The sequence below is a fragment of the Chelonia mydas genome, chromosome 6 (assembly GCF_015237465.2).
Source record: "Chelonia mydas isolate rCheMyd1 chromosome 6, rCheMyd1.pri.v2, whole genome shotgun sequence".
Classification (NCBI taxonomy): domain Eukaryota; kingdom Metazoa; phylum Chordata; order Testudines; family Cheloniidae; genus Chelonia; species Chelonia mydas.
In genome coordinates, this window is record NC_051246.2 from 128,753,872 (window position 1) to 128,769,202 (window position 15,331).

The 15,331-nt window shown below is 42.4% G+C and overlaps 1 long non-coding RNA gene across 1 annotated transcript in view; it reads right to left on the reverse strand.

Moving 5' to 3' along the window:
- The window catches only part of LOC122466269, a 42,509-nt gene extending 28,271 nt beyond the window's left edge, over nucleotides 1-14,238 (reverse strand). Inside the window, exon 1 of the long non-coding RNA XR_006291660.1 lies at nucleotides 14,161-14,238. This is a non-coding gene — a long non-coding RNA (uncharacterized LOC122466269). The remainder of the gene's footprint in view (nucleotides 1-14,160) is intronic.
- Nucleotides 14,239-15,331: the final 1,093 nt, after the last annotated feature.

Below are 15,331 nucleotides of genomic sequence, written 5' to 3' on the forward strand. Positions count from 1 at the left end.
TGTCACCTGCTTTACTGCAAATGAATTCAAATGATAGATGGAAGGTGTTTTTTGTTTTTTTTTAAGTTATAGAACTTGGCTGAGGAGAAAAGGATATTACTTGGAAGAAAAAAATAAAATATTTGAGATCAGGCCTAATTTGATCTACAGACATTATTTTAAATGGGCAGGGAGTATAAATTAGTATAAATCACATTCATTCAGTGAAGATCCAATGTTTGAACATATTGAGAACCTCCATCCATTACACAGATGCCTGCTTTCACTGGATAGGAAACAAATGCAATAGTTCTGTTACAGATGATAAAACAAACTTGGACTAAATTGATTCTCTCAGAAGAGACAAGCACTGGAATAATGAGCTGTGCTACTGAGTTTTTCAGATGCCTCGCAGTCACTAAAACACTCCGCTCAGACCTCGTTTTGCCAAGCTTTAAGCAAAGCAAAATAAAATAAAATAAAATCACCCAGGAGCTTTCTCCCTGATTTTTAAGTTCGCTGGTGAGAAAAGCAGAAAGGGTGGGAGTGAGGAACCTGCATGGATAAAATAAAGGTTACCCAAACTTTCACTCCCAACGAACAGGAAACAAAGTTCCAAAGCCTGACATGACGCATATTGTGTTCGTAACCAGAGAGCCCATTTGTGCTAGGTGCTGTATATTCTGAAGAAGAAAAGTCCTGAGCTCAGGTATGTATTGTCAATATGTACAACGAGACACAGCTTCCCTAGTGGAACACCTACCTAGTTTGAAGATGGAGCTTGATACATTTGTTAACAGGATTATATGACGAGGTTACCTACAAGAGCAGGGGGCTGCTTCCAGTCCCATGTTCCTAAAACATATAAAAAGGGGAGGACAAGTTATACAGTGAAGCCATAACGTGTAACCATTTCAGCCCTGCAACTGCCTAGCTATTGTCAAGAAATGTGTAGGCACTGGTATGGTTTCAGGAAGGATTTGAAGGCGTGCATGTGTCCTTTGTTATTTTCAAATGCTGTAATCCCAGGAGACAAAGTTGCTCTTGTGGAACCTCTGACCCTACTGGGAGCAGCATGTATGGAGAATTTGCCATGGAAGCCCAGTTCCATTCGATTTCTAACCTATGTTTTGAGCCTCAAGAACGTTAGACCGGAATTCAGCCAGTTAACTTACCATATGCCTAACTTTAAGTGCATGAGTAGTGATATTGGCTACTGTGGCAGACATGGAAATATCCAGCAATATCTGCGGGAGATCTTATTGTATTAAGTTAATGTATCATTGTGGGCCAGGGATTGTATGTTATTCCATGGGAGAGGGGACCACAGTTCCTCCAGGAACTAAGAACAGTGTGTGTGTGTGTGGCAGGGGGTGATTAGACAAATTCACTCAGGTTGTAACACCTCTAGAGAATTACCAGCCACTGGAGAAGCTGCATATACTGGATCTAACTGGATTCTCCAGGGACCAACAGGCAAAGAAAGGACTTTTGGATAAATAGCCCGAGTTTAAACAGACTCAGTGCCTTCATGCTGACCCAGCAAGTGGACAGGACCCTTTGTCCAAAGGAGACCCACTCCTTCCCAAGAAGAGTTGGAATGACTCGTTAGCCTACTCAGACCCCGTATGACTGATGAGTGACCTCTGGTAAGCATTTACCATGTGTATAGAAACTTTTATTGTTTTTCATATGTTTTCTTTGTGATGCTTTAACCTTAAGAATTAATGTGCTTGCTTAGAAAGAGCTGTGTTGTAACTTGTGACTGCTGGCAAGTGTGAGGTTCATAGCCTTTGATAAGAGAGCCAACCACAGATGCTGGCCTGTTTAAGCAAACTGGCTTCCTGGGGACAGCTGAATGCAGGCAAGGAACTGTACAGCCTGGAAAATCCTGGAGGGAGAGAGTTTCTACCCAAGAAAGGCAACAGCTGAAGAGCCTGGAGCCTAGAGTGAGCGCACTTGAGGGACCACAAGGGAGATACAGGTGTAGTTGCTACGAACCGTGACAACTATTTATGTTCTTAACAACCTTAGTGAATGAGGGCCTTGCATAGAACTAATAAGCATCTGAAATAGGTTTAATACATGCACAATGAAATTTAGAAGACTCTAACTTTGAAAGTCCAAGTAATTGAATTAAATGCAAGACCATTTTGCACCCTGGGGAAATCAGACAGGGAGATTTATTGTCCCTCCTGTAATACAGCAATGGAAAATATAACAACAAGCATAATCATTTTAAAATGTATAATTAATTTTCATAAACAATCTTGAGGGTACGTTGAAAAGACAATTAAGGCAGCGAGGATTCTATTATATAACACTCAGCTGGCAACTATCCGTCTCCAGAGGCTGTCTCTGAAAACCCCTCTTGGGGACTACAGACGGCTAGCTCTGACTTTTCTCCTTGCTGCAATACAGTAAGGAAAGTGAGCAGCCCTGCCGGAGCTTTGAACCACCACTGAAAGGTTGTCTTCCCGCTCGTATTCCTATCAATGGAAACACCACAATTTCCTGATTCCTAGTTTAACTGACTCAACCGCCTCACCTTGCACAAGGTAAGGACACCTTTTGGTGCTGCAGGGTACCAGCTGTGTCCCTCCATTGTGTAGAACTGCCAGCTGAATTTCACCCTAAAGCAGAGTGCTAGCAAGTGGCTGGACTTCAGTCCCACTAAACCCCTGAGGGCAGCTGTGGGGCTCACATGGTGCATTGTGCTGCCAGTCGACATGGGGTGAATTTTACCCACTGTGGTTGAATGGGCTGCAAACCCTTTTCCCTGCCTAGAACAAAATTCTTGTAGCTCCTGAGAGTCTGCTCTCACTTTTTAATCTCCTGTAGTGGGCTATCCCTCATTATAATGTCTAAAATAATCTGGCTTGGACTGGCTGAAACTGCTCAATGAGGGGATCTATTATTGTGGAAGATAATACATTTCCCAGCAGAGATATGATGACCACCTCATACCCAATAGAATGGCTTCTGCTCAGGGACTTTTTTTCTTCAGGTGAGAAATATTCATTGCTAAACTGGTGCTTAGTTCATTACTAAATCAAGTCCTTGGTGCATAATTTTCATGCTTTCTGCATAAGTATGGGGAATAAAGCCATTGTAAAAATACTAAGAGCTTATATAAATCAGATGAGACATTATACCATTTTTACAATGTATGGTATTTATTTTCAGCTTAGAATAATAGATTTGGCAGTGAAAAGTGTGAATGTTGAGTAAGACTATGCTGTCAAGGAAATCTGCTCCCCCCTGGGCTTTACCTACCATGTTGATGGGTGCTACCTTGGAGTTTCACATGTAACAAAACAGTGAGAAGCTTTCTAATGAGCAAAAGACTAAGCAATCAATAAATGAATGGTAACTTTCTTTAAAAATTGCAAAAGGAGACGGGCGGCAGTTCTCAAACAGTAGCGTGTGTACACCACTGGTGGTATGCAGGCTGCAACCAGGTGGCACACAGGTTGTCTTGAAGACGAATATCAGAATAAGTGTCCATTATAGCAACACTGATTAAAATGACCAAGTACTTTTAAGTTTTGGGCATGGTTTGCTAAATCTTGGCATCTGAAAATTGTGGTCACATAGTAACTTTAACAAATTAAATTATGGTCTGGCTCCATCAGTGCTAAATGAAGGATAGGCAAGGCCCAAGGGGGAAGAAAAACTCAGGCCCGAAATGAACAGCATATCCTGTAGGTAGCAGAACATATGAGTGAGCTCGTAATTCAGGCTGGGGTCAGTTCCCCTACAGAATTTTAGGATAGCCCTAAACATGATTCTTCGGGGGGCTCTGATGCTGGTCTAAGGATATGACTTCTTAGGCTTCCAGCCACTACGAAACATGCTGCAATGTCTGTTGAGCATATTTTCTCAGTCCCAGCCAATGCAAGTGTGTAAAAGTCAGCCATGGTGGTCTGAGTGCGCACAGAGTGAAACAGACTCACAATGGGTTTGATGCTCATAAATATGTGACATAGATTAAATTTAACCCCCTTCCTCATCTCTTGCTGCCACATAATGTGCAATGTGATCTTTACACTAGAGGGTATCCCTTCAAGGAACTATCTGTGAAGGAACTTTTTATCATACTTAGGAAAGCTAACAAAACAAAAACCCAAGTGGGTGTACAATAACCACCGGAGGTTGGGAACATCTGCTCTCAGAGACTTTGAGTCAGTCCTCATTTGTTGAAATTCAGAGAATCCTTCACTTAAAGGCAGTGCCAGGAAGAGAGGGAAGTCAATTATTCATTACAAAGGGACTCTGTCTGTAATAATGAGGAGCGAGAGGCCAATCTGTGTTTTAGGGTGTTGTAACATTTATTTAGGAGAAGACAGAGCACAGGCAGCCGAGAGGGAACATTGACTTTTATTGCCAGAGTCCCCTGAAAAATCAGGATTGTAGTTCCTCAGGATCTCACTGGCTCTGAGTGATTGTCAAAGCCCCTTTATTTTAGCTGCTGGCATCATACATGTCAGGAATAAAAGATTTCATAAATCTCCTCCACAACTTGAAATGCTCGGGTCCACTAGGAAACATTTTAAATGTGTAATGTTACTTGCCTTTGACATCAACCATACGTTAGTTATTATAAAACATGTCCAAATTTTTAGAAAAGTAATATTTGACCTCTTGCAGGGGGTCAAAGCTTTTAGTCTGCTAGGTTTACCTTGATTCTTTAAGTAGATGAATAAGAAAGTTCATTGCAGAACTACTGTCATTCAAACCCATCTTGATAAAATGGAGAATTGGTCTGAAATCAACATGATGAAATTCAATAAAGACAAGTGCAAAGTGCTACATGGTGGAAGGAAAAATCAAATGCACAAATACAAAATGGGGAATAACCAGCAAGGAAGCGGTGCTGCAGAAAAGGGTCCTGGGTAATAGTGGATCACAAATTGAATATGACAAAGAATGTGATGCTGTTGTGAAAAAGGCAAATTTCATTCTGAGATACATTAACAGGAGCATCTACGTAAGATATGGAAGTTGATTGTTCTGCTCTACACAGCACTGGTGAGGCCTCAGCTGGAATATTGTTTCCAATTTTGGGCACCACACTTTAGGAAAGATGTGGACAAATTGGAGAGAGTCCAGAGAGCAACAAAAACATTATGACATTTTTGAGAGGGATAACTAGTGGTGTTCCCCAAGGGTCAGTCCTAGGACCAATCCTATTCAACTTATTCATAAATGATCTGGAGAAAGGGGAAAACAGCGAGGTGGCAAAGTTTGCAGATGATACTAAACTGCTCAAGATAGTTAAGACCAAGCAGACTGTGAAGAACTTCAAAAAGATTTAACAAAACTAAGTGATTGGGCAACAAAATGGCAAATGAAATTTCATGTGGATAAATGTAAAGTAATGCACATTGGAAAAAATAACCTCAACTATGCATACAATATGATGGGGGCTAATTTAGGTACAACTAACCAGAAGAAAGATTTTGGGTCACCATGGATAATTCTCTGAAGATGTCCACGCAGTGTGCAGCGGCAGTCAAAAAAGCGAACAGGATGTTAGGAATCATTAAAAAAGGGATAGAGAATAAGATGAAGAATATCTTATTGCCCTTATATAAATCCATGGTATGCCCACATCTTGAATACTGCGTACAGATGTGGTCCCCTCATCTCAAAAAAGATAGACTGGCATTAGAAAAGGTTCAGAAAAGGGCAACTAAACTGATTCGGGGTTTGGAACGGGTCCCATATGAGGAGAGATTAAAGAGGCTAGGACTTTTCAGCTTGGAAAAGAGGCGACTAAGGGGGGAGATGATAGAGGTCTATAAAATCATGAGTGGTGTGGAGAAAATGTATAAGGAAAAGTTATTTGCTTGTTCCCATAATATAGGAACTAGGGGCCACCAAATGAAATTAATGGGCAGCAGGTTTAAAACAAATAAAAGGAAGTTCTTCTTCACTCAGCACACAGTCAACCTGTGGAACTCCTTGCCTGAGGAGCTTGTGAAGGCTAGGACTATAACAGGGTTTAAAAGAGAACTGGATAAATTCATGGAGGTTAAGTCCATTAATGGCTATTAGCCAGGGTGGGTAAGGAATGGTGTCCCTAGCCTCTGTCTGTGGAGATGGATGGCAGGAGAAAGATCACTAGATCATTACCTGTTAGGTTCACTCCCTCTGGGGCACCTGGCATTGGCCACTGTCTGCAGACAGAATACTGGGCTGGATGGACCTTTGGTCTGACCCAGTATGGCCATTCTTATGTTCTTATGTTATTTAGAAAACCTGACCTATGAGGAAAAGTAGAAAGAGGTGGGCAGGTTTATCTAGAGAAGAGAAGAGTGAGGGGCCGACATGAGATCTGGCTTTAAATATGTAATAGATTGTTATAAAGAGAACGGTGATCAATTGTTCCACATGTCCACTGAGAGTAGGACAAGAAGTAATCAGCTTAGTTTGCACCAAGGGAGATTTAGGTTGGATATTCATAAAAAAAAAATCTAACCATAAGGGTAGTTAAGTACTTGAATAGTTTACCTAGGGGGGTTGTGGAATCCTCATCACTGGAGATTTTTAAGAACAGGTTAAACAAACTCTTGTCAGGGATGATTTAGATTGACTTATTCCTGTCTTTCCGTCAGGGGTAGGGAGCAGCTGGACTAGATGACCTCAAAAAGTCTCTTCAAGCCCTACATTTCTATGATTTTATATCCATAAAGTCTCAGTGTTAGAAGATCCGTGAGAACAAAGGCACAGTGACTGTATTATCTTGCAGTTCTGAATGATACAGAGATGTTATTAATAATAATGTATCACTTATTTAATATAATTAATTAATTAGCGATGAATAATAAACCTGTGCTTCCATGTAGCACCTTTCATCTATAGATCTCAAAGTGCTTTCCAAAGGAAGGTAAATATAATTTTTCCTCAAAATGTACTGAAAGACCATTAATAAGGGTGCAAAGCCAAACATTCAAAAGTTAAGAAATGCCAGAACTGGGGTTCCCTATCTACCCTTTCTTTTCGGTATGTAATGATAGTCTTTCATCACATGATTACATCGTATTTTTTCCACAGCACCTCTGCCTCATTGAGTGCTAAGGATGGACAGTGCCAATTAATAAGCAGTACAATTCAATATTTTGTTTTCTCCTCATTCTTCATAGAACATAGGACTAGGAGGGAATTCCTGGGTCACTGTGTCCAGTCCCTTGCTATCGCAGTCAACTGCATCATATAATCCTATTCATAAACTTACCAAGCTCCCTGCTAAAACTAGTTAGGGTGTTTGGCTCACTGCTGTTCTAGAACCTCACTCCCCTGATAGTTAGAAACCTTCTAATTTCCAGCCTGTATTTATTCATGGCCAATTTATATCCATTGTTCTTGTCTCACCATTGTCCTGTAGCTTAAATAGCTCATCCTCCTCCCTAGAGTTTACCCCCGATACAATTATAGAGAGCAATCAGATACCCTCTCAATTTCTCTTTTTCTAGGCTAAACAAGACAAGCTCTTCCAGTTTGCTCACATAAAACAGGCTCTCCATCTCCTGCTCATCCTACTAGTCCTTTTGTGCACTTGTTCAAGAGAGGCATTCAAACTGGAACACAGGTGATCAGAACAGTATACAGTATCCCAGATGAGGCCTTGTCCAATGGCATTAAGACTTTCCTATCTCTACTGGAAGTACCTTTTTCATGGCCGCATCACACTGAAGGCTCATAATCACCCTGTGATTGCCTAATGCACCAGGGTCTTTCTCCTCTTCTGTGTTTTCAAACTGATAAACCCGCAGCTTATAGCAGAAAACCTTGTTGTTAGTGCCTAAGTGCATGACTTTGCACTTTGTATTGTTACATTTATCCCATTTCTTTAATCCAGTCATCAAGGTCATCCAGATCTTCCTGTAAAATGTTCTGATCCTCCTCTGTATTGATGAAGTCTCCCAACTTAGTGTCATCAGCAAATCTCATCAGTGCACTCCTACATTTTGTGTCAAGGTGTCATAAATATAAAGGGAAGGGTAATCACCTTTAAAATCCCTCCTGGCCAGAGGAAAAATCCTCTCACCTGTAAAGGGTTAAGAAGCTAAAGGTAACCTCGCTGGCACCTGACCAAAATGACCAATGAGGAGACAAGATACTTTTAAAAGCTGGGAGGAGGGAGAAAAACAAAGGGTCTGTGTCTGTCTGTGTGATGCTTTTGCCGGGGACAGAACACGAAGGGAGTCTTAGAATTTAGTAAGTAATCTAGCTAGATATGCGTTAGATTATGATTTCTTTAAATGGCTGAGAAAATAGCTGTGCTGAATAGAATGAATATTCCTGTCTGTGTGTCTCTTTTGTAACTTAAGGTTTTGCCTAGAGGGATTCTCTATGTTTTGAATCTAATTACCCTGTAAGGTATTTACCATCCTGATTTTACAGAGGTGATTCTTTTTTACTTCTATTAAAAGTCTTCTTGTAAGAAAACGGAATGCTTTTTCATTGTTCTTAAGATCCAAGGGTTTGGGTCTGTGGTCACCTATGCAAATTGGTGAGGATTTTTACCAAACCTTCCCCAGGAAGTGGGGTACAAGGGTTGGGAGGATTTGGGGGGGAAAGACGTGTCCAAACAACGTTTTCTCAGGAACCCAGATAAAGTTTGGTGGTGGCAGTGGAAGTCCAAGGGCTAAGGGTAAAATAGTTTGTACCTTGGGGAAGTTTTAACCTAAGCTGGTAAAAGTAAGCTTAGGAGGTTTTCATGTTTCATTTCACCCTAGAGTTCAAAGTTGGGAAGGAACCTTGACACAAGGTCATTAATGACAAATATTAGATAGGGTCAGATCTACACTACAGAGTTAGGTCAACACAAGGCCTCTTATGTCGACCTAACTACAGAATGTCTACACTTACATTTTGCTCCCACCAATATGACTGCCCCTCTATGCCGACTTTATAACTCCACCTCCACTAGTGGCGTAAATTCAAGGTTGATGTAGTTAGGTCAACGCGGTGTCAGTTTTACTGGCTTTCGGAAGCTGTCCAACAATGCCCCACACTGACAATACAATCAACACAAACACTCATGGTAAGGACACGCACCACGGACACAGTAGCAAAGTATAGGCATGCACAAGCGATGTAATTACTGTGGTGGCTGTAAACCCACGTAAATTAGGTTGAGTTAATTTTGTAGTGTAGACATGGTCTCAAGTCAGTCCCAAGACCAATCCTTGAGGAACTCTGCTAGTAATCTCCCTCTGTCCCAATCATTCTCCATTAAGCACAACCCATTGTCATCTCTCCTTTAGTCTGTTTCTCATCCACCGTACAATTCCTGCTCTAATCCCAATCCTCTCCCACTTCACTAAAAATTTCCCATGTGGTACAATGTTTAATACTTTACTGAAGCCCTCATAGGTTAGATCTAATGCATTTCCCTAGTCTAAAAAATCAGTTAGCTGACCCATGAAAGAAAACAGGTCAGTCTGGCAAGATCTACCACTGGTAAATCCATGTGGTATTTCAGAGTGTGGCCCTATGCCTTTTTTACTGCACTCTATTCAAACCATGCCGTGAAGACGGAAGTTCCTCCTGGGTTTCCCAGAGTGCTCATCACAATAGGATTTGAGTGCTTTGCACACAACGAATTTTCACAACACCCATTTACTGGATTCCTGCCCGCTTCCCCTCCCAGTCTCTTTGCCTAGCCAGTCCCCTTCTCCTCCCACATGTCAGCTTCCAGTCCCATTCATCCCCACAGGGGTAATCAGTGTAGTTATTGATCAGGAGAAGGATTCAACAAACCTGGTTACCGTTTAAACACTGGTGCTTTCTAGCAGAAGTGAAATAAAGCTACCCCCAGTCCCCAGTTTCTTAACCCTCACCACCCTGAAAAGGAACAGGGGTCCTTTAGTTACAGGCTAAGCTCAAGGTTTCAAGCAGGTTACAGCTCCCATCCCTTAGCTTATGTCCCTTACCCCACAGGGATGTAGATGCTAAGGAAACTCATCAGCTGTCCCTGCCAGCTGTTAGCCAGCCTGTTCTGGCCAGCAGAGCACAAGGATGGAGGGCTGTGTGGGGAATCTGCCAAGGGACAGCATTAATGCAGCTTTGTCCCAGGGGAGCCGTGCAAAGATATCCTAAACTCACCAGGGTATCAGGCACAATCTCCCTGTAGGCTGCTGCCTGAGGACTGGGGCCCATCAGCGTGCAAATCAGCAAAGCTCCCCAAATTTCAATGGAGCGATGCTGATTTACGTCCACTGGGGGCCTGGGCCTAGTTGTGCCTTGCTTCTCTAGCAAGGCTCTGCCTCCTGATAATGAGACATCCTGGTTTCCGTGTTCATTCCAGTTATATCCCAGCCCTGTTTGCCCTCTGCAGTTTTGGCCCTGTGCATTTCCCAGTACGCTGCTTACCGGCTGAGACAAGTGACTCAACTGCGTAAAACTCTGATGCAATACCAAGGCTGTATGATTTATTTTCTTCATTCCCTGACATTATAAAGACCTCAGAAAAGGTATGAATTGGCATAGCCTGAAGGGCATGAACAATGCTTAGGAAATTCAACTTACAACAGGGACGTGTGTGTTTTTGAGAGGGGCGTATGAAGAACATTCTCAAACATTTCAAAGCTATTCAACAAAAACCACTATTGATTAAATAATAAATGTTTGTTTCAATGGCACAAGAAGAGCTGGAATTCATTAACGCTGATTACTTATGTAAACTCCCAGCACTGTCAGCTTTCTTTATTGGGGTACACATAAAGTGGAGGTTGTGGATATGTCTGATTCAGCAGTCAGGCTTATTTTTCTTCCTTTCCTTCAGAACGATACTAGTAACTATTGCAAATATTTTTGGGGGGAGGGGGGATCCTTGATTATTCATCTATCAAACACATGCCCGTGTCATTCGTGTTGTATTCTGTTTTAGGTGCTTAATTCTGTCTCCCAACCAATAAACTCAAAGATGGAAATGAATGCCAAAGAACTAGCCTGAGGTGGGAAAAAATCCTGGATTGTAGGCCAAGGCCATCACTTGTTTCTCTTTTCACTGTGCTTTTCAAGCTGAAAACAAAAATAATTATTGAAGAGAAAGTTGTCAATCTGAGACCATCAAAGAAATCTGCTTTGATCCAAACTCAAGCTTTTTGTTGTTAAAAGCTTGGCAATCCACTCCAGTGCTATATGGAATTAAGTCTGTCTTAAACTGGTGTTTATTTAAGAAAACAACTACAACTATAAACAGAAACAAAGAGACTTCCACACAGCTTGAGTTCCTCCTTTGTCTGCCTTGTTTACCCAACCCTGTCTGGAACTCTGTTCTGCAGATTTTTAGTGACTGAAAAATATACCCCACTAAACATTATAGAGATGTTAAAGATTATAATTATAGTTTTACATTGAGTTACTTTTCAATTGTTGTTCACTTATCCTGCTTGGTTTCATTTCTTTCTAGCAGATGGGAAATGTGGTCTATGTAATAAATGTAGCAGCACATATGAGAATGCTGCTATCTTAGGCTTCCTGCCAGTAGAACGGGCATGGCATTTGCTGATCATGTAGTCTCAGAAATTAAAATCAGGGGGAAAGATAAAATCTCTGTAATGTTCAGCAGGAAGCATCACCCTTTGACACTGGTTTCTATTTCTACTGTAAAAAGAAAAGGAGGACTTGTGGCACCTTAGAGACTAACCAATTTATTTGAGCATGAGCTTTCGTGAGCTACAGCTCACTTCATCAGATGCATACTGTGGAAAGTGTAGAAGATCTTTTTATACACACAAAGCATGAAAAAATACCTCCCCCCACCCCACTCTCCTGCTGGTAATAGCTTATCTAAAGTGATCACTCTCCTTACAATGTGTATGATAGTCAAGTTGGGCCATTTCCAGCACAAATCCAGGTTCTCTCACCCCCTCCCCACCACACACACATACAGATCTACTCTCCTGTGTACTCCTCACCAAGCCTATGTTATAAAAAGTCATTGACACTAACAGAAGGAATCTGACTGCCTTCTGAGTTTCCTGTATGAATAGTTTGCCTGTGTGGCCCACGGTTTGGGTCTTTCAAACACAGTCCGATTTAGATCTGCGGCAAAGAAACCTGACAGCGGATGAATGGCATGCACGGGTACATCTCTAAAACCCGAGAATGATCCTTTGGAACTAGGTAAATCCATGATATTTCAATTAGGGCTTGCCTTCACTACTGCGGTAAGTGGACCTATGTGTTAGGATATAGATATTCAGGCCTGTCTGTAAAGGCCTGTACTTTAAGAATTTAGGGGTATTCTTATTACTTGGCTAGTTAGAGGTATAAAAGAAAGAATCAAAATCACTGTCTGCTGGTGTAAGGGCCTTCTCTTACTGTGACAGTCTGAGGCCCTGTTCTTAGGCTAAGGCCTTTGGCTAAGCAGCAGAGGCAGCCATAAGCTAGGAAGCGAACAGTCACATCCTCACATTCCAAACTAGTCACATTGAAATAAGGTGCTATTGGGCTGTCAGGCACTATCAGGACAGGATTGTATTCCTATCACCTCCAGAGAAAGGGAAGTGCCTAGAAAATGTAAAAGGAAACTTAGTTTGATAGCATCCTGTCTGGCAAGAACTCACTTATCAATAGCTGGGATGTGAAATCCTCACTTCTGTATTGTTTTGTCATTATAGTTCCCACTTTGCTATTGTTTGTCTGTATAATCTCTGGCTGGTTGTGTGATTGTTTCTGTCTGCTGTATAATTAATTTTGCTGGGTGTAATCTAATTAAGGTGGTGGGATATAATTGGTTAGCTAATCATGTTACAATATGTTAGGACTGGTTAGTTAAATTTCAATAGAATGATTGGTTAAGGTATAGCTAAGAATATTACTATATAAATTAGGGGCAAACAGGAAGTAAGTTGGGATTCGAAAATAAGGAAAAAGGAACTTGTATTTAAGCTTGCTGGAAGTTCACCCCAATAAACATCGAATTGTTTGCACCTTCGGACTTCAGGTATTGTTGCTCTCTGTTCATGCGAGAAGGACCAGGGAAGTGGGAGAGTGAAGGAATAAGCTCTCTAACACTATGTTACACTATTCCAGCTAGGTGAATAACATAGCTGGAGTTGATGTAGTTGAGGTCAACTTACACTGGTGTCTTCACTTCGCTGCATCGATGGGAGACACTCTCCAGTCGACTTACTTTACTCTTCTCAGAGAGCTGGAGTACCGGGGTCGACCAGAGAGCTCTCTGCCATTGATTTAACGGATCTTCACTAGACCCACTAAATGGACACCCACTGCATCAAATTGTACCAACGTCGATCTCCCAGGTAGTGAAGACCAGCCCTTATCCTATTTTGTGAATGAACTACTTAGGCTGAAAGAGGCAGATTTACAAAGGTATTTAGGCACCTAAGGATGCAGACAGGCAGCTAGTGGGATTTTCAACCTGGTGGGTTGACAGGGACCCAGGACCCTGGAAGCCCTGGGAGCCTTGTCAAGCTCATGGTTCCACAGCAACTTGGGCTGCATGGTCAGCAGTTCTTGGACAGCTCCCCTTAGGCTGGGACCCATTCCCATTCATGGATTATTTCGAACATTTTGATTTTCATGCCAGATTGGAACAAAACCAAATGTCAAAATCTTCAACCAAATGGAATTAGCTTCTCCACCCAGCTCTAATAAATAACAGCATCAAGGGTAATAAATCAGCTGGTCCGAGTCCCAAGGTAAATGTTCTTGGGTCATCCTTTACATTCTTCCCAAGGAACTGTTCTGTTATTATCCTGGTCCCAGAAAGTTTCAAGAAGACATTAAACCAGAACAGCCACCCTGGGCAAACTTCTTAGTGTTTTGCCAGTCTTCTTTTCGGAGAGCAAAATGTACAAAAACGTCTACATTATTTTTCAATGAAAATGGAAACAATGTTGTGGACTCCCTTGATGGCTCAGCACCCCAAAGCACCCCTTTTCTGCGAGTCAAGACCTTGCAAGTCTAGCCTGTCTCAGTTTCTCCTCTTACCACAGACCCAGAAGGACGGACAACCAGCCTCAAATCCAGGCTGATGCCTTTTCCTCAGGTGATCATTGCCCTTCTTGAAACCAAAGATACACAACTTTTCTTTGGCCCCACATATACCATCTTCACCCCCAAATTTCCCTCCATTAAGAGCCCCCAGTACAGTTGGTTTTCAATAGCTCTTCACAGGTCTTACCTTGAGATACAGACCTTTCCGAGTCATTCCCCTAGATCCAGGGCCTTCAGCCAGGAACCACTGGTCCACAGGTTACTCTTAGTCCACACACCATAGCTTTCCCCAGACTCATAAAGTTCCTATTTTATTTTCTTTCTAGACCCAGGGATCCCTGCAGAGACCTATGGGCTCCCTGCAGTCTCTTTTCACCAGCCCATCCTGGGGCTCTCACCCAACCCCTTGTTTGCATTACCAGACTTCTTTCTCTAGCTCCTTCTGGCCTCCCCCTCTTTCTTAAATGCCCTGCCTGACTTTATTAGAATCAGGTGACCCTCATCACACCCACCTGGGAGGCACCTACTGGACTCATTTCCCTTCAAGGGCCCAGTTACTCTGGGACAGGCCCCTTCAAAATGGTTAATGAGACTGATTTGAAAGAGCTATGCTCTGACCAGGACACGATAACAGTCTGCAAGTACTGACAGAGTGTACGAGCAAGAGGAAGTGGAGATACAGTGGAATCAGGTGTAAGCAATGAGGAGAGGTAAAAGGTAAATTCAAGCTGGACATGCACATCTACATGACAAGTGGGATCTATTAGGTGCTGGAGTAGTCTCTCAAGGGAAGTGGTGGGAGACATTTAAATGCAGACCTGACAGCACTCAAGTGGATGTACCTTACACTAGGGAATAGCCGTGCACTGGCAGGGAGATGAACTACATGGTCTAAGCAGTTTATTCCAGCTCTCACTTCTCTGATATTACCCATCCTCTCCCCTCAGCCAGAGTCCTTGAGCCCAACAAGGGTCATGCACCAAAGTTGCATCCAAAACAAAGCTCCCCACTCTGTACTGCGCTGACCACCCACCTCTCCTTCCACCCACACTTCCCCAAAACAGATCTGGTGCCAGGAATAGGTCACCATAGAGTTGGCTTGATAAAGCCAACCTCCCCACCTCCTTTCCTCTAGCACACACATGTACAGAGCATGTCCAGAACAACAGAAGTGTTCAGTGACTCCCCCCACGGTCATGCAATGAGGGAAAGGTCTCTTCAGGAATAGAAGGCAGGTCTTCTGGTTCCCGAGCAATGGACCCACAGTCTTTGGAAATAAAAGAATGAAGGGCGTGGCTATCCAGAGCTTGGGGAGATCTTGGTAGAGGGGAGAGGAGGGAGACGAAGCATGAGACTAATATATAAGCAGAAC